The sequence below is a fragment of the Palaemon carinicauda genome, chromosome 45 (genome assembly GCF_036898095.1).
Source record: "Palaemon carinicauda isolate YSFRI2023 chromosome 45, ASM3689809v2, whole genome shotgun sequence".
In the NCBI taxonomy this organism is placed as follows: Eukaryota; Metazoa; Arthropoda; class Malacostraca; order Decapoda; family Palaemonidae; genus Palaemon; species Palaemon carinicauda.
The window spans coordinates 24,983,518-25,006,990 of record NC_090769.1 but is presented as its reverse complement, the minus strand read 5'-3'; the positions used below and the strand labels follow the sequence as shown (position 1 = coordinate 25,006,990).

Below are 23,473 nucleotides of genomic sequence, written 5' to 3'. Positions count from 1 at the left end.
CTATGTATTGTTCCGCCATTCATAAAGTCTTTGTCATGTTTTTTCACTGTGCAATAAGCCATGGCCTCCGCAGAAATAAAGTTTAACATTAGATGATAGGTTATTTCATTAAGCTGACAAATTATGGCAACTGGGTATGTTATTGCCGACGTTGAAGCTAAAGATAAAGTATGGTATCATTCCTTCATTGCATTATCATCTTTACTACTATTTGCTTTGCTACATGTAGTAAATAATTTAAAGGATAAATGAATTATGTTCACTTTACTTCTATAGATTCCCATTAGATGTACAAATAAAACTCCTAAAACTATTCATGATTTATTTACAAAATGCAGTCATGCCCAAAACATAGCCTAAGAAGAAGAAAAAAAATTATATCGGATGATCCGTTGGTCTGATGGAGATTTTAGCACAAAAATCTTATTTTAACAAAAAAAGTTATATAAAGACTGTTTACATACAATATCTCTCTCTCTCTCTCTCTCTCTCTCTCTCTCTCTCTTGGTGGCATAGTGAATAGTTAATGGAAATGTTCAAAAGCCTGAATGACATTAAAAGTATTATAATCATGTTACGCTAAATACAAATCAGACCATAAACATTGGATTTAAACTAGAAACTGATTAATTACCTATTCAGGCTATAATAGATATGACCAAGGGCTTTCTCATGACTGTATAAAGTTGCAAGTCGTAAGACAAATGCAGGTTTGCAACCACGGGGGCAATTCCAAATCCTGTTAGCCATTCTTGACTGTTATGGGTTTCAGAGCAGATGGAAGAAGGTGAATGGGTGTCTGGTGGATGGGCGGGGCAAAATTTTGTCAAAAGGTGTTTACATTGCTTACGTAATGAATGTTTTCGACTCTTGGCTCGTTATCACTGGCCATGGCGTCGGCTGGATCATTTTTACTCTATAAAAATTAAAACCATCGGGTTTAGGTTATTGATAATGCTGACAAAATTTGTGTGTGGTTGTAAAATATACATATGTCAACTTTCAGCTACACCCGATGCTTTGATAAGCTACACCCGATGCTTTGATAAGGAGCAAAGTCCAAAAAACCGTGTTACAGAGGCCCTGAATCTCATAGTAGTGCAGAACCCAGTTAAGTTAGTGATCTAGGTGTATGGACTGTAATTTATCTTTGAGTGTTCAAATAAATAATGTAATATGAATCGCCGAATATCACCTTAGAAACATAACTTTTGTAAAAAAAAAATATTAGGATGAATATTCAGTAAAGTAATTTGTAATAAACTGTGTTATTACTAAGATTGGCTAATGTTACTCCATCTATTACACACTATCCCCAAAGTGGAACTTGAGAAATTACAAGACATAATAAGCAGAAGAGTAAGATTGATAAAAGGTGTCCCACCCAGTGAAATTATTACTCCTATTATACTGGCTGCCTATGTAAGACCAGGCACCGATACTGTAGGTTCAGAGCTTTCATATATGTGGCCCCACGACTATATAACAAGCTCCCACTAACCATGCGAAAGACTACATATTGAGACTTTAAAGAAGAAACAGAAGACACTTGTTTCTAAAGCACGGTTTACACGCTACGATCAATTGTAGCGATTTATTGCAATGAAAAGGTTGTTACAATTTGTCGTTACGCGTAAACAGGAAATCGTAGCGATTTATTGGAGTTTGAATTGGATTGAGTGGTTGGTGTAAGCCGGCTCAAATCTATATGCGTCGTAACGATAAGTTTGAACGTGTAAACAAGGTTCAAAGATATCGTTACAATCTAGCTCATTTTCAGATTGACTGCTGAAGTGTAAAGTCCTGGTGCGCAAGAGCTAATTCGAAATGTAAACTTAATACACAGTGATGGCGAATTCTAAGCAAACTCCTCATGATTCTTAAGCGAATTCGTTGAACCTTATCGGAGTTTCCGTGTTTGTGGAAGATGCAGTCCCACGAATACTCTGGTAGGAACAAAGAGGACCTGGCATATGCAGAACTAGTGAAGAAATGCGACGAGTTTGATCCTTTGGCTGAAAGAAACACTGTTGTAAAAAAAAGAAAAAAAAAAATGCAGACCACCATAATGTTTCTTGCATGACGGTCAAGTAAAGACTAAAAATATTGGCTTAAAAATCGTTGCATATAAACGCTCTTTCAATCATCCAATAGATCGTTACTATCTCAGTCTTGAACAAATCGCTACAATTTATCGTAGCGTGTAAACCGTGCTTAAGTGTTTCAATGTTGTGGAGTTGACAATTAACGCGGAATGTACAATGAGATACTCTAAATACTTGAGAACGCATTACGACAAACAGGATCTGTAGGTCTTATAGTGCACAAGGCACAAGGACTCCTTGTGTGATAGGGCCAGGAAATCAGCCCTCAAGGTAAAATATGGACAAATGAAACGATGTAAATGAAAATGAATAATCACTACCAGTAATGAAGGAGACAAAATTTGATGAAAGCTACAGGGGGCCTGGCATGAAGTTATATAGTATCAAGAACTACAAAAATATGTGGATTGTAGAGGAAAAGTTTTTACATTTCAGTGTGCTGAAGATGCAGGAAGAAAATTCACCTAAAGAAAAATTCAAACATCTGATTCATTGAGATGAATAAGATTCAGGCAATTTTGGTTTGATTTATAAACATCCACCCGTGTTTTTAAATACTCTCAGATTTGGTTTTAATCATAAACTAGTGTACGCGACCCGTCAATAATGACTGCTGAATATTTAGACATATGCGCGCACACAATTTTCAACCGTTCCCATAGTGTACCTCTTATCAGTATATATATATATATATATATATATATATATATATATATATATATATATATATATATATATATATATATATATATATATGTGTGTGTGTGTGTGTGTCTATATATGTGTATATATATATATATATATATATATATATATATATATATATATATATATATATATATATATATAAATGACACTTGCGCTTTATTACATCATGGAGAATACTCACGAAGATTTGATTTTATGAATAGCAATATAAAAAAATGCAATTATATATATATATATATATATATATATATATATATATATATATATATATATATATATATATATATATATATATATATATAAACACACACACACACACACATATATATATATATATATATATATATATATATATATATATATATATATATATATATATATATATATATATAATATAGCTACACCCACGTGGGTGAATCTATGTTTTCTACACACGTTATTTTCTTTTTTTATCAAAAAGATCATAAAAATGTCTGGGAGATCGTCACGCCATCTACGCTCATGGAAAAACCAGTAGACCCAAGTCCTTCGAAAATAGACCTACATCTAATGCAATTGTCATGCGCGCGACTTCGATATTTAACCGTGAATCTATGGCACCCTCACCACGAAACAGCCTTCAAGCGACCAACGAACTTGGGTGTTTTAAACTTTTTTTTTAGGCATACAAATGAATTAGGACTCTATGGGACTATGGGACTACGGTCCTCCGTGGCCAATCCCATTAGGCAGTGCTTTAAATTTCGGAGTCTCCCCATCCTAAGTCGCCTAGCATGCCAACCTTGAAATCGCTTACCGTGTGGGAGGCTACAGGGAAACTATAGTGGACTTTTAAAACCTGGTAGACTACGAAAAAACAATTTATCTTCTTCATTAGTTTGTTACAGTTGGGCGTCTTATCTGAGAAAAAAAAACAAATTAATTAAAAAGAAAATACGACAGACCAGACGTTTCTTACTGAAATCTCCTTATTTCAATTGAGTGGCTGACCGACTTTAAATTTCAAGATCGCCACAACTAATTACCTTTTACTTCATGTCTCATACATCATCTATGGCGATACTCAGAATAAAAATTAACTAATAAGTGAAGCGCCCTTGAAATTTATTCAGAAATATTGATTGAAACAAATTTCTATGTAATTATTTCATGGAGCAGACGAAATTTTCTTTTCAACGAACTGTCTGTTAGTAGAACAAATTAAATTGTATGGTAATAATATAAAAAAAATACACTAACAAGGAAAACTAGGTTATTCACTTAGGCTTCGTATCGTAACCTTTAATAACTTATCGCTAGTTTTAGTTTGCTTAAAATGAAGGAAAAATCTTCAAAATATATTCTGTACATATACGTCAGTGCCATCTTTAGTAATCAATCAAATTAAGCATGTACTTACGCTTTAACATTCGTGTCGTAGTTTTTATCCCAGTAGGGAAAAAAAGCTAGACCGAGGACAATTTCACATCTTTAACAGAAGAACAGCATACCAGCGATACCTACTAGGACCGTGCCAGCGACTAACTCACTGGAAAGGCGAACGAAGAAAAACAACTTGGAGACAGGGATACGAAAATCCTCCTTAGACTCTAACTTAGTAAGGTTCAGTATTCCTCGGTACCGTTGTGTTTTACTGGTCTGACGGAGGCAAGTGCCCTTCATGGGAAGTAAGTTGACGGTAAAGCTTAGCCCACAAGCTCTTTACTATGGTGGGAGAGTGTGAAATGCTGGTCACTACCTGCTTCTTCATTGTCGTTACAACTACACGCAGCTTTCCCCTGCTTCCAGTTTTTATATTAACCAGATCAAACTCTGTCATTCAACAAACTTTAAATTGTAATAATAAAAAAGGCAAAACAGCTATGCAAAGGATAAATTTAATGTACTTGTTTGAACATGCGTTCTAACTGCACAGTGAGTGGATAACTATTAAGAGGCCAAAGAACGTTGAAGTAATGCCCCAAAATACACTTCTTGCGGTTAAGTTTGTGCTCGAACGTTGAAGTTAAGATTCAACGTACTCTTTAAAGTTAAGTTACAACGTTGGTTCACATTTTAAAACGCTCCCCATTGAAATATTCTTGTTTCTTTACTTGACATTTACTAAATCATATAAAAACAACTAGAGGCAAAAAATATAAAATATATAGAACAGCGAGATAAGAATTATTAAAGCTATAAAAGATAAACCAAGTTATATTTTATCATTTATATTATTATTTGACCAAATGATCGGCAATATCTTTGCGAGTTTCATTCATGAAAAGTAAAAGTTGAATTTGGTAAAATTAAGGTTCGTATATATATATATATATATATATATATATATATATATATATATATATATATATATATATATATATATATATATATATATATATATATATATGTGGAGAATTTTTTAATGGTTATGTTCTGAGTGGGAACTTAGTCCGGGAAAGTCTCCTTATAACAGTTACACAAAGTTCAACAGGGGAGGATAGGAGCACTTACTCTCGGGGCACAAACACCCTGCTAATACTTTACTGTCACAATTCACTAACCATCACTCAAATACAAAAGGGGGAATTTACTGTCCAGAGGCCGGAGTACTCCACACGTAGAATATATATGTAATTTTATGGCCTACTCTAGCTTTGTCAGGTCTATAGTCATCTCATTCTCAGGCTCTGTTCCGGCTCCGTCCCAGCTACCCCAATGAAATGCTGGACAGTTATTTTACGTTAATGTAAGGTAGACAAAATCCAAAATGGGAGCAGTGATGTAAAGTAGTTTAAAAGTTTAAAGATAAGGATCTTTACCTTCGAAGCAAATATATTAATGCAAAGTACCTCGCTGTTACCACCTATAGACTTACTCTTTAAATATTGGGTATTTTGTCCCGGAATCAACTATTCATTTCACACATTAAAATAAATGAGGGAGCAAAAATACTAAGGAGGTTTGATTAACCTAATATTGATTTATTCACAAATTTACATTGAAACAAAACGGACATCTTAACAAAGACAAAATGGAATCATAAAAATGCAATTCAAAATGATGAAAATTAGTTAGTTAGACACGTGGTCTGCAACAATCAAAATCAAAATGGGGTCTGGCACGTGGCCCACGTGACCCAGAGACTATGCTAGTCTCCAAGCAAGAAATAATAATGGAAAAATATTTACACACAATCCCACCGCACACAGTCCGAATATTGTAATTAGCCAGGTACCCTATCAAATTAAAATTAGTCTAAGCTAATAAAAAATGGGGGAAAACTAAATGGCCATTGATGTAGTACCTGCACTCCTTTGAAGTTTAGTCCTATGCCCGTGATAGCTGTTGACCTGGTTGTCGCACTAATTTCTTGCCTGGCTCACCCCAAGAATTCTCACTGTAGCTGTAACTAGGTACATCAGGGTCCTCTTCTTCTCAATCTCTCCGACCGGCAGCAACCTTTTGTGAGTCGAGTTTTGGGAGAGAGAGTGGGGTGAGCCAGAAGTGGCCGGGTTCAATGACCAGGCAGGTCAGCAGGCCAGGGCAGCTCCTCGTAGAATGTGGCCGACACTCCGGTCGAAGAGATCACCTGGCTTCACCTTTCCAGACAGGTGAGGAGCTCGATGCGTATGGTAATCCATTGGGGATGCCATATCGGGACTTCAGGACAGGGCAATATTTTCTTGCATGGAGTGCAGAGGAGGCAGGATTTTGTACTAAATACTCAGATAAATCTTGCTGCTCTGAGGGAGGTTATATATACAACAATCCTACCTAATCTGGCTTGCTAAAAATTAATATTTAAAATGATTAATTAGCAATGGACTGGTACGATGGGCATACATCTTAAAATTAACAAACCTTAATTGGTATTGAGAAATATAAGATGCATTAATTTAGCATTATTGGAATTTGTATCAAAAAGGCAGTTTATGAATTTAATCTCGACCCATGTAGTTAAGGAAAGAACCAACATACGCCGGGGTTACCACTAAGGCCATCTGTTGTGCGTATCTACGCTGTGACGTCACGAGCTTGGCGTGCGCCACTGTCAACAAGTTTAGATTAGTCTTCCCTATATTTCGTTAAAGAAAACTAGATGTAGGAGAGAATTTTAAGGGGTAGCTATAGTATTAGTAGAAGAGAGCTAAAAATACGATTAAAAGAAGAAGAGTGAAGAAAATTCTTCACACCCTGGGGATAAAGGGGAGAAAAAAGGGAGAGGGGTTAGTTCCGGCAAATGTGATTCAACTACTTGTTAGTATGAGTGAGATAAGGATACTGGCTGAATGAAGAGTGAAGTTGTTCTTCACATCAACGTCCGTTTAAAGTTAACAAAACGCTGTCAACGTTAATTGAAATCAATTGAATCAAAAGTTATGCTTTCACGCGAATTTGGGGAAAATTGAACCACGCAGGCAATGCTTCACGGAAGCGCTAAGTTAAGCATATGATCAGTTTTAACTTTAAACGTACGATGCAATAATAATAGAACGATTAAAAGTACTCAATTCTTCCCACCCTAGGGGTACGGATAGAGCAAAGAAAACGTAATCCAATGTCAGTCGAGTTCAGCAACAAGTCAGGCCAAATGACAAATTAAAAATTATGGGGGTGAATCCCAATCCCGGTCTGACACCCAACGTTTTACATTAAATGATTTTATATATAAAATGACTGGCGTGATGAAAGCTTTGAATTTGTCGCCTGACAAAAGGAGAAAAGTTACCTCCTTCTCGGTGTTAAAAGGTGAAAAGTTATTTGACACTAGCCTGAATGACAAACTGGGACAAACTAGGTCCATGGGGACATCGTATTTCTGACAACTAAGGTCTTGGATGTCATTTTCAAGGGAAATGTTTGCAAGGTGAACATTTAAAGCAAAGCTTATATTCAGCACGAGCTGAAGGATATCAGGGGGATTATAGAAACATGACAAGTTGTCAAGGCAAAAGCTACATTTACGTTTCGAAGTTAAAGCATGGGATTGACCTGGAAAATGCTGCTGTATGACTTGGCAAAAATAATAAAAGTTTAATGTGACGTCATAAATGACTGAATGAAAATAATAAATAACGTTCAATGTACCGTTATCCTTAAGTAAATTGATTTGTAAACAGGCTCTAAGCTCCGGTGCTAGGTCTACATGTGTGACCTTCGCTAAATCCGCCGTCAGCGCAAAAGGTTCCTCTCTGACAACTAAAGTCTCAACATTGCGATCACGCAGCTCCTTCTGAGAGCGAGTTTCAGATTTTGACGTGGATATTTTAGCGTCAACACGGGTAGGAGCGGAAGTTACTGGCTTAAAGATAGGACGATCAGGCAACGTGGGCACTGGTCCATGGAATGGTACGGTAACTACGGTTTTAGTCATTGAATTTACAACCGGTACAGGCCTCTGCTGGCCATCACGCACACGGTTAAGTTGTGGGGTATTTGAGCTACCACGAGGGGGGTCCATGACAAGACAATGAACGGTATTTCCTCCGGGACGGACTGTCACCGGCGGCAAAGACAAAGGGGGTTGAGGGCGATGGAACGCTGGTGGCTTAAGGTTTGGAGATGAGGACGGAGCACGTGTGACTGACACAAATTCACTAATCGTATGCCGTGTTGGCAACATAGTATTGAAATGTGATGGTTTTACAGGTTGGGGAATTGAGACAAAATTATGAACATTGGGCTTGACTGCCATAACATTAAAAGGATCAACTAGGGGATCATTAATGACATTTTCAACGGGACGTGTCACTGAAGGTGTCGTCCTCGTTGAAGAACAAGACTGATTAGGTTTTATAAGTAAATTTGGATGAGCCATGAGGCTATTAAAAGCAATCTCAATTTTACTCGACCAGGCAGCAAGTACGGGATAATTTAATTTAACAATGGGATGGTCGTAATGACGTCTCCAAAAATTCTTGTAATGGTTAAGTTCATCTCTTACTTTACCAATAAGGGTTTTAAAATGATTTACGGCTTCTGGACCCATGCTGGGAAAATCCACAGAAGCAAGAGCATGAAGTGCTAGGTCTGCGTCCTCACACACAAAGGTGAACGTCAACTCCTGTTCCTTAAGCCTAGCGTTAATCTCCTCGGGGCTAAGCGTTTCCGCCTTAGGCGGTGAAGGGTTGTTTACGTTAAGCATGAAGTCCGCCATCTTGGAATGACCACGTTTGATGAACGGATTCGTAAAACAAAACAAGGGATAAATCTGAATTTTAAAGGAATGTAAAAATGAAACTTTACAAGTTTACAAGGTTGATAATTGAACATTTAAATTTACTCATGATGGGAGGAAAATGGTTAAATGGACAAAAAACATATAAATCACGAAATTACTTTAAAATTCAAAGTGACCGGGTCCAACAAAGCAGACGATGCCCAGGTCACGTGACTTTACTGAAAGAAATGACATACGCATTTGGCGATAAATGATTGAACTAAGTTACTTGTGAGAAGCAAAACATATGAGAAAGCGCTAGGGCTTATAAATGCAAAGATTTAAGTTGAAAGTTAAAATAACAGGTCGAGGCTGACACTGTTGTGACGATTTCACAATTACGGGCGCACTAAGGCAGCCACTGATCTTTTCAAAATGTAGATTGGCGCACAAGGCAGCGACTTTAAAGAGCACTCTCGTGGAGGCTAAATAAATATAAAATTTCCCTCACGCGGAGGTAAAACAAAAAATATCCTCGCTAAAGGACAAAAACAATATTTCCTCGCTAAAGGAAATTAAATTAACTACACGCAGTAATTTACTTACGGTAGCAAACAATTACGAACCCTTAGTTTGGGCTGTAAACAAGATCCGCCATCTCGGAACAAACACGTGGAATGAAACGGACTTGGTGTTATTAAGTTTCTACGTTATTTGTAAGAACACTTAAAATTATGCTGCGCCAATTCGCTCGGTAGGACAAGGACACGTGCTAGGTATACGGTGATGTTAGTTAGAAAAGTTAAGGTTGGTTAGGGAAGGTAAACGACACAAAGGAAGGTAGACCAAGGTACAAAATGTTACAAATTAGATGCTTAGCTAGCAAAATTAGTTGACAGGACGAGTACACCGGTGCTCTAGCTGAGCAGTAATCACGGGCGTCTGAACAACAAAAACCTTAGTTCAAGTAGCTTAGAACTTTCTGGTATAAGTGGATTCCGCCACACGTGGGTGAACGGATCCGAGACAAAATGAAGTTCCTACGACAAATTCTAGTCTTTCTGTAGAGAACATTCAAGCAACAAATTAACCTGGTTACGTAGCTCTTTCCTTAAACACGTGGTCGATACAAAAAGATCATGTTGATTACAAATTTCTCTTCCCAATTAAAGTCTGGGCTTTACACATTCGACAAACTGGCTGTGTGCGTGTGGGTAAGTGATATAGCGAGTTACTATATGCTTAATCAAGCTGATTAATTACGTTAATGCTTCACAAGTCAAAGGTAAAAGATCCGGTTCGAAGGACCACTCGTGTGGAGAATTTTTTAATGGTTATGTTCTGAGTGGGAACTTAGTCCGGGAAAGTCTCCTTATAACAGTTACACAAAGTTCAACAGGGGAGGATAGGAGCACTTACTCTCGGGGCACAAACACCCTGCTAATACTTTACTGTCACAATTCACTAACCATCACTCAAATACAAAAGGGGGAATTTACTGTCCAGAGGCCGGAGTACTCCACACGTAGAATATATATGTAATTTTATGGCCTACTCTAGCTTTGTCAGGTCTATAGTCATCTCATTCTCAGGCTCTGTTCCGGCTCCGTCCCAGCTACCCCAATGAAATGCTGGACAGTTATTTTACGTTAATGTAAGGTAGACAAAATCCAAAATGGGAGCAGTGATGTAAAGTAGTTTAAAAGTTTAAAGATAAGGATCTTTACCTTCGAAGCAAATATATTAATGCAAAGTACCTCGCTGTTACCACCTATAGACTTACTCTTTAAATATTGGGTATTTTGTCCCGGAATCAACTATTCATTTCACACATTAAAATAAATGAGGGAGCAAAAATACTAAGGAGGTTTGATTAACCTAATATTGATTTATTCACAAATTTACATTGAAACAAAACGGACATCTTAACAAAGACAAAATGGAATCATAAAAATGCAATTCAAAATGATGAAAATTAGTTAGTTAGACACGTGGTCTGCAACAATCAAAATCAAAATGGGGTCTGGCACGTGGCCCACGTGACCCAGAGACTATGCTAGTCTCCAAGCAAGAAATAATAATGGAAAAATATTTACACACAATCCCACCGCACACAGTCCGAATATTGTAATTAGCCAGGTACCCTATCAAATTAAAATTAGTCTAAGCTAATAAAAAATGGGGGAAAACTAAATGGCCATTGATGTAGTACCTGCACTCCTTTGAAGTTTAGTCCTATGCCCGTGATAGCTGTTGACCTGGTTGTCGCACTAATTTCTTGCCTGGCTCACCCCAAGAATTCTCACTGTAGCTGTAACTAGGTACATCAGGGTCCTCTTCTTCTCAATCTCTCCGACCGGCAGCAACCTTTTGTGAGTCGAGTTTTGGGAGAGAGAGTGGGGTGAGCCAGAAGTGGCCGGGTTCAATGACCAGGCAGGTCAGCAGGCCAGGGCAGCTCCTCGTAGAATGTGGCCGACACTCCGGTCGAAGAGATCACCTGGCTTCACCTTTCCAGACAGGTGAGGAGCTCGATGCGTATGGTAATCCATTGGGGATGCCATATCGGGACTTCAGGACAGGGCAATATTTTCTTGCAAGGAGTGCAGAGGAGGCAGGATTTTGTACTAAATACTCAGATAAATCTTGCTGCTCTGAGGGAGGTTATATATACAACAATCCTACCTAATCTGGCTTGCTAAAAATTAATATTTAAAATGATTAATTAGCAATGGACTGGTACGATGGGCATACATCTTAAAATTAACAAACCTTAATTGGTATTGAGAAATATAAGATGCATTAATTTAGCATTATTGGAATTTGTATCAAAAAGGCAGTTTATGAATTTAATCTCGACCCATGTAGTTAAGGAAAGAACCAACATACGCCGGGGTTACCACTAAGGCCATCTGTTGTGCGTATCTACGCTGTGACGTCACGAGCTTGGCGTGCGCCACTGTCAACAAGTTTAGATTAGTCTTCCCTATATTTCGTTAAAGAAAACTAGATGTAGGAGAGAATTTTAAGGGGTAGCTATAGTATTAGTAGAAGAGAGCTAAAAATACGATTAAAAGAAGAAGAGTGAAGAAAATTCTTCACATATATATATATATATATATATATATATATATATATATATATATATATATATATATATATATATATATATATATATATATATATATAATCAATGTTAAAAATCGAAGAAAGCGAATTTTCGATAATTTATAGAACACGATGGGAAAACGAGCATCTCTTAACTCGTTTAAAATAATAATAATAATAATAATAATAATAATAATAATAATAATAATAATAATAATGACATCAGGAATTTTTATTCAGTACACAATTATAGGATCGAGTAAAACGTTACGAAAAAAAGTCGTTTCTAGACGACTTATACTTATTCGGTAGTTGAAAAGGAAGTTGAAACTGTTTAAAGATCAGTTTCTTAATCTGCAGAACTCCAATAATCTATCATCTTAATTTGTGCTTAAGCAATTTTAGCACTGTGATTTCTCAAATATTTCCAATTATGGAGATTTCTATAAAATATGGTTAGCTAACCTTAAATCTGAAATAGATATATGAATTTCAGACATGGGACTATGGTTGTCATTTTCCGCTCGTGCGCAGATGGGGGGCGGGGGAACTGCAAGAGAGTGCAGTTGAGAGGTCGAAAGGAAGCCACATAAACCTTTCAAGTGAAGCTACAGTGCGCCATTTGGGGTGCACTGAATGCACTATCCCTTTGCGTCACTTTTAACAATGGGTTTATAGGGGATACTTTAATTTCTATTCAAATACAGTATTTAATAGACGAACCATATATTTTTCTTACTCTTTATCTTGTTTAAATAATTTCTGATCATATATATTGGTATATAGGCTACATGAGTTTCCGTAAACCATCCATATGTAATGACTATTAAAGCAAGAACCAGGTTTAAAATATGTAAAATATCCCATCAATTATCAGAGCCGGTTGTCCAAAATATCTAAGATAATTACTACTTATGCAGCCAACAAATCGTGTTGACACGAGAATAGATGAAGATGGTTTCGAAATATTGGAATCAAGGTGTGCATGCATGCACTGCGGGTCCTAGCTTGGCTAGCAATAATAATAATAATAATAATAATAATAATAATAATAATAATAATAATAATAATAATAATAATAATAACAACAACAACAACAACAACAACAACAACAACAACAACAACAAGAATAATAATAATAATAATAATAATAATAATAATAATAATAATAATAATAGAGCTTTAAAATATGAGGGTCAAAGACTATAAGTAAGTTCCCACTAGACAACTGTAAGACTAAAGATATTAAGGCTTTCTAAAGGAAACTGAAGACTGTTTTCCAAGTGCTTCGATTGGGTTGATTTGACATTAAACGAGTAATATACGGTATGAAATGCTGGATGCCTCAGAATATATACTATAAAACTAATTACAAAAAGTCTTGAAAAGAGTTGGGTTTTAAACGATCGGTAACAAATATATTTTGCCCAACCATACGATTTGTCATACAGAGAAGGCCAGCACTTGTTTATTTCTTATAGCGAATTCCAGTTTTGCTAGAAATAAAAGTATTATATCAACTGAACAAAGAAATAACACGACTTAATTTTGTGTAGGCCTAATATTACGTGGCATGGAAATTTACTACTTTTAATTTACGAAATATGTATAAATGAACCGATATTTACACGATAGGAAATTTCCTACTATGAGATTCAGGGCCTCTGTAACACGGTTTTTTGGACTTTGCTCCTTATCAAAGCATCGGATGTAGCTGAAAGTTGACATATGTATATTTTACAACCACACACAAATTTTGTCAGCATTATCAATAACCTAAACCCGATAGTTTTAATTTTTATAGAGTAAAAATGACGTAGCCGACGTCATGGCCAGTGATTACGAGCCAAGAGTTGAAAACATTCATTACGTAAGCAATGTAAACACCTTTTGACAAAATTTTGCCCCGCCCATCCACCAGACACCCATTCACCTTGTTCCATCGGCTCTGAAAACCATAAGTCAAGAATGGCTAACATGATTTGGAATTGCCCCCTTGGTTGCAAAACTGCATTTGTCTTACGACTTGCAACTTTATACAGTCAAGAGAAAGCCCGTGGCCATATTTACTATAGCCTGAATAGGTAATTATTCAGTTTTTAGTTTAAATCCAATATTTAAGGTCTGATTTGTATATAGCGTAACATGATTATAATACTTGTAATGTCATTCAGGCTTTTGAAAATTTCCATAAACTATTCACTATGCCACCAAGAGAGAGAGAGAAAGAGAGATTGTATGTAAAGTGTCTTTATATAACTATTTTTGTTAAAATAAGAATTTTGTGCTAAACTCTCCATCAGACCAACGGATCATCCGATATAATTTTTTTTCTTCTTCTTAGGCCGTATATGTTTTGGGCATGACTGCATTTTCTAAATAAATCAGGAATAGTTTTAGGAGTTTTATTTGTATATCTAATGGGAATTTATAGGAGTAAAGTGAACATAATTAATTTATCCTTTAAAATAATTACTATATGTAGCAAAACAAATAGTAGTAAAGATGAGAATGCAATAAAGGAATGATACCATACTTTATCTTTAGCTTCAACAACGGCAATAACATACCCAGTTGCCATAATTTGTCAGCTTAATGAAATAACCTATCATCTAATGTTAAACTTAATTTCTGAGGAAGCCATGGCATATTGCACAGTGAAAAAAACATTACAAAGACTTTATGAATGGCGGAACGATACATAAATGTGGGTGGGGTATCTGTGCTAGCGTAGTAATACTACTGTAGCAGAAGTGCCGCAACAGTAGTGTAAATGAATTAAACGTTTAGGCCAACTGCTGGGATCCTTGAGGATCGTTTAGCACTTCTTACAACTACTCGAGAAATGAGTTTTTATAGCCAGAATTTGAATTTTCTGATCCAACAATGCCCATGATAGCCTTCAGTGTTATCCTGAATTATAACCAGGCCAAAGTGGGTGGAGCCTCATGCAGTCATCATTCTGACGATAATTATTGGTGAAGGTTTCGAGCCAAAATACGGTACCGTCTGGTGTTTTTTTTTTTTTTTTTTTTTAATACAGTAAATAGGTAGGTAGATAGACCACAAATAAAAATTGCTGGACATAGGATATAGCAGTTATCAAGTCAAGCTTGTCTACTACGTTTTTGAAAATTACCAACTATTCCCAACACCTTGTCAATCTGATTGTGACCTATAAAGTAGACTGTAATTTCTTAGGAAACTTATTTGGGAGTTAGACTAATAATCGAAGTGTTTTTGTATTTATTAACATATTTTGTTGGTTTGTTCATTATGACAATTATCAGTGGAGAGGTTTCGGAGTTCATGAAGGTGTACTGCTTTGCTTTTATTCTAACTTTTGTGTCATTGTTGGCAGAGGTATAGCCTTCGTTACGTATAGCCAATCATCGATCGAGAAAGAGGGAAGAAATGCCGTCATAAGTTACGTAACGAGTGCGTTCGAAACCTTTTCTCTGAGTAAGTTGGCCCGTCTTCAAAAAACGTCACTTTTACATTATAAGTACCAAATTTATTCAACCTACGTATTGCAGAATATAGTCAAAATTTATGTGTCGATATAATGTGCATTCTGAAGAAGCGTTATATCTATGAGATTCATAGATAAAAAATTATTGTGGAAAAACCGTGTTACAGAGGCCCTGAATCTCATAGTAAATCTTGAAACATTTAGTAAAATTCCCATTTCTTTCGGCGTTCAGACAACAATGTTAATTTTTCAAGTCTGGCCACCGCTCGAGTATCTAATTTCGATTTCCTCAGCGGAAGCCATTAGATGTAGAACAGATAACAAGGATCTAAAAATGGCATTTAATTCAATTAATTTCCCAATTAGTTCAAACAAATCACTAAATATTACTATAAGGCTAAGCTATATCAAATTCGCGTGGCTTACCCTCAAAAGACGAACCGTGAAGATGTCGCCTACCACTTTTGAAGTGATTGTAGTTTGCAAATGGCCAAGTTTCCCCCATCTTCAAAATCATAACTGCACTGAGCACTTCTCGTTTCGATATAACTTCATACAACATAGCACCAATTATAAAAACAGTTAGACAAATGAAAATAAGTATTTTGACACAACGCTTCTTAGAACCGTCAACACCTCACCACGACTTAGAGGATCGCTATGCCGCAACCAAAACAAACCGGAACCAAACCGAAGTTCCTACAGTACCTAGTTGAGATTAAGATAACAATAGGCTATCTAAGTTTTCTAAGTATCTAAGTTTGTATATTAATTTAAAAATTGATATTTAGTATTATCTTTCAATCAATGTTATGAATATATTGTATTTGCCTCCGATTCCCGCATTCTTTTGCAGCCTAACCTGATATTGAGGATAGCTTCCGTTGCACTTCTATAATTATGAGACTAGCGCTATTTCGCTCCTTTCAAATAGAAGTCAACTAAAAGATTCGTTACTAGGGAAGTATTGTGGTTTCATAAATATTTATATATATAGCTACATTGTTACAGTGTTACCTATTGAATTTAGGATTAAGTTCATTGTTATTAAAGGATTGGCTGAGGATTGTATATAATAAGTAGTTCCATTGACTTAGTACATACTGATTGGTGTTTCTTATAAATTTTAACAATACTGTGAGAAATTCTGATAGTTTAGTATCTGTTGCATAAAGTTGGTCATAATGTAACCAAGATTAATATTGTGGAATAAATTTTCGTTGTATTGAGGGGTAATGTATGACATTGTATGTAAATAAAGATATAAATAAATTAGATTAAAAATTTATTTGTTTTATTCTCGCCGATTCCCTAACAATTTTATATAATTAAATTTCCCATATGTAAGTATATGGTCATTTACTCTGTCATCCAGAGGTTAAAATGCCTGTTAAGCTTTCGACCACATTTCCATGACTAAATTTATTGCAAATATTCGCTTTAGTATCACAAAATATATCCAAGTGGACATATTTCAACTTTATTAGTAGAAAGTATTGTCTAACCTGCCTTGAATCAGATATTCTACTCTTACCAAATCGGGCATATTTTTCTCCAATAGCCAGCAATATACTGTGTGTGTGTGTGTGTATATATATATATATATATATATATATATATATATATATATATATATATATATATATATATATATATGTGTATATATATATATATATATATATATATATATATATATATATATATATATATATATATATATATATATATATAAACTAGAAACTAAAAGCAATGTGAAGAAGACTTTGCTTGAAGTGAAGGTGACTAATTTCCAAAAAGCACGAAAACTTTAGGGGTTTTACCCGATTAAAACTATTGCAATTGGACAGCAGAGAATATGTCAATTGCCACAAAATAAAAAGCGATCAATATCCAAACGACCTTTTCCTAACTGCGGAAATTAAAATATACAGTAAACGTCGCACATCCGGGCTCTATTATTCTCACTCTGAGAAGTGGCCGCCAATTAATCCGTTTGGAGCGGCGGATAAACTCCACCGTTTTGAATGTCCTTTGCGGAGGAGCACTTAGGAGCAATTTCAGGCCACGTGGCAAAAACGTTATCTACTCCGTGTTATTGATTTTAGCAAATACTTGAACATTCAAATAATAGTTGAATCAGTAGAACTTCAACAGTTCAAAGTTGGAGCAAATGTTTTTATGTTGACCAAGCTGACATGAGTCTTTTTATAGTTTATATATGACATATCTGTTTTTGACGTTGACGTTGTTAATAGTTTATATAGGACATATCTGTTTTGACGCTGCTACTGTTTTTAGAATGATATATTGTTAATTTTTTCTCATCACTTATTTATTTCCTTTCCTCAACGGGCTATTTTTCCCTGTTGGAGCCCTTGGGCTTATAGCTTCTTGCTTTTCCAACTAGGGTTGTGGCTTGGCTAGTAATAATAATAATAATAATAATCATGTTGTCTAATGCTAGTTTGGATAAAGAATTACTTCTAATAATTTCTAATTATAAATTCTATTGTAGGCCTAGTTTCTCAATAAGGCAACGAAACTTTGTTAAGAAATAGGCCTACTGATTTGGTCTTTAATTATTTCTGGCCTACTTCCAAGCATTTCACGTCTCTCCTTATTCCCGCTTATCCTAGTTTAAATTAACTCCTATCTTTTGGTCATGCTCTTCGCTCTTCCCCAAGAGAGATTGGTTCACCAAACTTTCAAATGGACTCCACAAGGCACTAGAAGAGTTGGAAGACCCAGACTTACATGGCTGAGGACTATGAAGCGTGAAGTAGGAGAGGACGATTGGAGAAGCATTGATTTAAAAGCTCAAGGTAGAGATGACTGGTGAAATCTAACTGAGGCCCTTTGAGATGATTTCAAGAGTTTGGTTTCTTAAGTAGGCCTCACCAGCTTTATCTTCCGCTAAGAAAACGTTTATTATTATTATTATTATTATTATTATTATTATTATTATTATTATTAGCTAAGCTACAACCCTAATTGGAAAAGCAGGATGCTATAAGCTCAAGGGCTCCAACAGGGAAAATAGCATGACAATCATTCACCAAATTGTCCTGGTAGCGCAGTCACTGTCTCATGCTCCTGCCATTCATCAGTCACCTTTAAACCATCATGAAAGTAGACATGTCCTTATCAATCACTTCATCTTGTGGCACTGGGTTTATTGATAATAGGATTCAAGTCGTCAAAGGTGTTGCCGGTGTCGAAGAATAATTACTGGGCTATTATTATTATTATTATTATTATTATTATTATTATTATTATTATTATTATTATTATTATTTGCTAAGCTACAACCCTAGTTGGAAAAGCAGAATGCTACAAGCCCAGGGGCTCCAACAGGGAAAATAGCCCAGTGAGGAAAGGAAAAAGGGAAAAATAAAATATTTTAAGAGTAACATCATTAAAACAAATATCTCCTATATAAACTATAAACTTTAACAAAACAAGAGGAAGAGAAATTAGGTAGAATAGTATGCCCGATTGTACCCTCAAGCAAGAGAACTCTAACCCAAGACAGTGGAAGACCATGGTACAGAGGCTATGGCACCACCCAAGACTAGAGAACAATGGTTTGATTTTGGAGTGTCCTCCTAGAAGAGCTGCTTACCATAGCTAAAGAGTCTCTTCTACCCTTAGCAAGAAGAAAGTGGCCACTGAACAATTACAGTACAGTAATCCCTTGGGTGAAGAAGAATAGTTTGGTAATCTCAAGTGTTGTCAGGTGTATGAGGACACAGGAGAATATGTAAAGAATAGGCCAGACTATTCGGTGTATGTGCAAGCAAAGGGAAAGTGAGCCGTAACCAGAGAGAAGGATCTAATGTAGTACTGCCTGGCCAGTCAAAAGATGCCATAAATCTCTAGTGGTAGTATCTCAACGGGTGGCTAGTGCCCTGGCCAACCTACTACCTATAATGACTTTTGACTTATTCAAGTGGTCGAGAGTCACCTGTTGAACACATGTACCTGGTAATGGCTCGAGGTAAGATGGATGCAGGTCCTATAATATTCACAATAAGTATTTCTGGGTGGATTTTGAGTTTTATGTTGCACGTGGTGGTTAAGGGAAAATGTTGCAATATAGCAAAAACTTGAGACTAATGTCAATTTAAACTACTAAAATTAATTTTCCCGTTATGTAGCGTCGCATTGATTATGAGAAATTACCTTAGATGGAGGTAATTTTTATGGTTTTAATGTAATTTCTAAGGTAATTTTGGGTTTACTGGCTCCAATTTTAAGGAAATTGGAAAATTTTTAAGGTAATCTGAGGTAAAAAGCAGCATTTAAGGTAATGGCCACATGCTCAAGATTAAACCCTGGATAATGTATGATGGGAAAATACAGATCAAACTAATTGTGCGAAAAACATGTAAAAAAAAATGTGAAAAATAGCGTTACACTGCGAACGTTTGATAAAAAATCTCATGAAAATAAATCGAAAAGCTCACATTAATGAGTATGAGGGTAATCCATGAGCATAAAAAGGGGAAAAGTCAAAATTGTTTACAAAATAAAGAAAAGGAACTAATAAACTAGAAATTAGGAGTCCAGTTGAAACGATTTACTAGAAGGACAGTTCTTAATACATGTTGGGTATTGTGATATTATAATTTTGGCAAAAAAAAAAAAAATCACTTGAAGGTAATATTAAAAATGATTTTTGACAGCAATCACAATTTATGTAACGCCAAAATATCACAAATGACGAATCAAGATAAAAACTAAAACATTGTTTCTGTACTTGGGAAATGTGCATACATAAAGTTTCCTCTCTGACTTAGCAATGACATGGCAATTGACCGAAGAATGCAGTATCATTATTCCATGACACTATTCTACTCTTCATTGAAACTGCTTTTTATCTCTGTAAAAGGAAAACGATCCATTAGCGTGTGTCTATATAAGTCCAAGCAGGCTTGAATCCGGTTATACGAACACCAATAGAGCGCCATCCTTTTAAATAAGATGTATTATATGGCAAGCGGCCATATTCAACAGTCGAGCATTTTATCTCTCCCCAAGCGTAAAAAGCAACCACTGACTGCCCGCTATAAAAACGGCAATAGAGGAAGTGGTCCTTTTTTTCGAAAAATTGGGACGTTATAGCAGGTGGAAGTTACCAGCAGCTTCCCTATTGAGTTGAATGCAGACTTTTTTTTTTTTTTTTTTAAGCAATCTCCCCCCCCCCCCCCCAAGGAACATGTCATGCAGAAAATGTTCCTATTTTGGGAAGGAAGGGCTGGTTATCTGGGATAATAGGATTCTCCCTTTAAGGATTGTTGCTTTTGAAAAGGAACTGATACTCAGCACTCCACAAGAGAGCTTAGTTCACCAAACGTTCAACTGGGCTCCACAAGGCACTAGAAGAGTTGGAAGCCCCAGGCTTATATGGCTGAGGAGTATGAAGCGCGAAGTAGATGATGATTGGAGAAGTATTGAATGAAAAGCTCAAAATAGAGACTTTGTTGGGGTATTAAAGCCAACACTTGTTGTTGGCACGGGCCTTTCCCTTGGTTGGCCCGTAGGAAATAGAGACGACGGGCGAAATCTAACAGAGATCCTTTGCGTCAATAGGCATAGGAGTAGATGATGATGGTGATGATGATGATGATGATTATTATTATGATTATTATTATTATTCTCAACTAGCTAAGCTACAACCCTAGTTGGAAAACCAAGGGCTACAACAGAGAAAAATAGCCCTAGCGAGGAAAGGAAATAAATAAACTGCAAGAGAAGTAGTGAACAATTAGAGCAAAATATTTTAAGGGCAACATAACATCATCAAAATAAATCAATAATATATGAACGATATAAAAAAAAAAATAAACAAGAAGAGAAATGATATAGAATAGTGTGCCCGAATGTACCCTCAAGCAAGAGAACTACCCAAAGACAGTAGAATATCACATAAGAATATTAGTACCTTGAATTTAAGGGAATTTTCTCATATATATATATATATATATATATATATATATATATATATATATATATATATATGTATATATATATATATATATATATATATATATATACATATATATATGTATATATATATAATATATATATATATATATATATATATATATATATATATATAGAGAGAGAGAGAGAGAGAGAGAGAGAGAGAGAGAGAGAGAGAGAGAGAGAGAGAGTTGAAGTAACAATAGGTTTATGTTGCTTTGAAATGCAAAAAGTTTTGGCTATCTTGATATTTACAAGTCCCACCGGGTACATCTTTAAAGGAAGAGAGAGAGAGAGAGAGAGAGAGAGAGAGAGAGAGAGAGAGAGAGAGAGAGAGAGAGAGAGAGAGAGAGAGAGAGAGAGAGTTGAAGTAACAATAGGTTTATGTTGCTTTGAAATGCAAAAAGTTTTGGCTATCTTGATATTTACAAGTCCCACCGGGTACATCTTTAAAGGAAGAGAGAGAGAGAGAGAGAGAGAGAGAGAGAGAGAGAGAGAGAGAGAGAGAGACTTATTCTTTGACAATGAGAGACAGATAATGGGGGAAACTATGGTGAGATCATTCAGTTGGTCTGCCCCGCAGGTGGTTGAAACCCATCTGCCCTCATCGGTCTAATTTATGCTTCCGTCACAGCAAATTGCCCAACACGCCCACGCCCGTCTATGATCGACGCCCTTCCTCAATACCGGAACTATTTCCCGAATGCCGTTACTGGAATTAGTTAATTTTTGGTTGTGATTTACATCACGGTTTGAAGGATTCTTTTTCGTTAGTTAGTCTCATATTGAAGTTATTATTATTATTATTATTATTATTATTATTATTATTATTATTATTATTATTATTATTATTTACTAGGTAAGCTACAACCCTTGCTGGAAAAACAGGGTGCTCCAACAGGAAAAATATCCCAGTGAAGGAAGGAAACAAGGAAATAAATAAACTACAAGAGAAGTAATGAACAATTAAAATGAAATATTTTAAGAACAGTAACATTAAAATAGATCTTTCATAAATAAACTGAAAACATCCAAAGAAAAACAAGAATAATAGAAATAAGATAGAATAGTGTGCCTAAGTGTACCCTCAAGCAAGAGAACTCTATGGGAAGAACTGTCATTAAAGGAAGTGATCTGGATGTTGAAGAGAGATCGAATCCCATTTATGTGAGATCACGGTTGAGGCTGCTAGACCGTGCGTGAGTCATTGAACCTAAAACAACTTGGAGATTAACCGCTCGGCCTTATCCGTTTTATAGGGAAAGTACGAGGTAAATATGAGGTAGTTTGTTAATTTTGTTTGACTTCTCTGTGTTTGTAAAAAAAAAAAAAAAAAAAAAAAAAAAAAAAAAAAAAAAAGTTTCCGTTTTTTTTGTATAAATCACAGTTTTAATATTTTCCCAAAATTTCTACATGTTATATCTAACCTGATATCAGTTTATTAACAAATAAATACTGCCTCCGGGTAGAGTTCTCTTGCTTGAGGGTACACTCAGGCACACTATTCTATCTTATTTCTCTTACTTTTGTTTTTTTAAGTTTTTAGTTTATATATGAGATATCTAATTTAATGTTGTTATTGTTCTTAAAATATTTTATCTTGATTTTTCATTACTTCTCTTGTAGTTTTTTTACTTCCTAATTTCCTTTCCTCACTGGGCAATTTTTCCCTGTAGGAGCCTTTGAGCCTAGAGCATCTGGCCTTTTCAGCTAGGATTGTAGCTTAGTAAGTAAGTAAGTAAGTAGGTAATTAAGTAAGTGATAATAATGATAATAATAAAAACAATAAATTCCTTTCCTCCCTGGGCTATTTTTCCTTGTTGGAGCCCTTGGGCTTATAGCATACCGCCTTTTCAACTAGGGTTGTAGCTTAGAAAGTAAGTAAGTAATAATAATAACAATAATAATATAAATAATAACAACAACAACAACTACAATAATAATAATAACAACAAC

The 23,473-nt window shown here is 35.5% G+C and overlaps 1 protein-coding gene across 1 annotated transcript in view; it reads right to left on the bottom strand.

Moving 5' to 3' along the window:
• The window catches only part of LOC137634742 (uncharacterized), a 141,740-nt gene extending 125,514 nt beyond the window's left edge, over positions 1-16,226 (bottom strand). The window contains exon 1 of the mRNA XM_068367235.1: positions 15,959-16,226. The gene's annotated coding sequence lies outside the window, so the exon portion shown is untranslated. The remainder of the gene's footprint in view (positions 1-15,958) is intronic.
• Between the last annotated feature and the right edge of the window lie 7,247 nt (positions 16,227-23,473).